Source organism: Condylostylus longicornis, unplaced genomic scaffold (genome assembly GCF_029603195.1).
Source record: "Condylostylus longicornis isolate FDR11 unplaced genomic scaffold, ASM2960319v2 ptg000027l, whole genome shotgun sequence".
NCBI classification, from domain to species: domain Eukaryota; kingdom Metazoa; phylum Arthropoda; class Insecta; order Diptera; family Dolichopodidae; genus Condylostylus; species Condylostylus longicornis.
Window position 1 is genome coordinate 8,942,683 of NW_026577996.1, and position 1,032 is coordinate 8,943,714.

Here is a 1,032-nt window from a genome sequence, read left to right on the forward strand (position 1 = left end):
CTAGTAACTAGAGAGAATGTTATATTTAATATTTTATGTTGCTTACGTTTTATATAAAAATATTGAATTTTTTACATTTTACGTAAACAACATTGAGTTATTTACGTTTTCTATGAAAATATTGAATTTTTTACATTTTACGTAAACAACATTGAGTTATCTGCGTTTTATATAAAAATATTGAATTTTTTACATTTTACGTAAACAACATTGAATTACTTACGTTTTACAAGAAAGTATTTAGTTTTTTACATTTTACGTAAACAACATTGCGTTATTTACATTTGTTGTAAAAATATTTAGTTTTTTTTACATATTATTTAAATATACTATACGAAAACTCTGGTAATTATCCCAAATCTTAAAATGCAAAAAAATGCACCAATGATTTTATACAAATTAACATTTAGTCCAAAGAAAATTAATTGAAATGAATTCTCATTAACAACTTCCTGTGGTACGACACGTAAAGAACAAAATGTTTAATAGGAAAATTTTGTTGACAAAACTTCTCTCATGTTTTTTTTTTTAACTTAATTAAATTTATCCTTTAATATCCGAATTTTCTTTAAGAAGCACTAAAGATTTTCATAACATTTTTCATATTTTACTCTTTATTATTTTATTATAATAAACTTGAATTATTGTCATCTTATATAATAGAATATTATTACTGTTATACTAGTATTATATACAATTATGCTAGTTATACAAAATACAACTGTATCTGAATGTAACTAGTTACATATACACAAAGAGAAAAATTAAGTGAATAAATATTAAAGAAAATTACATTTTGTATATAAAATAATATTTGCAATATATTAAAGATTAAATAGTATGAAAAGGATAAGATGATAAAATAAATATTAAAAAGGAAGCTTTTTATCATAATTTTTTTTTTTTGAATTTCTGTTTGGTATTTTGTCTTGTTTTTCTATTTACGCTTGTATTGTGATCCATTTGTTATGGTAAATGATGTGCAAAATTGAGAGTGAGTTTTTTTTTCGTTCTACAATAGCAAGGACATTT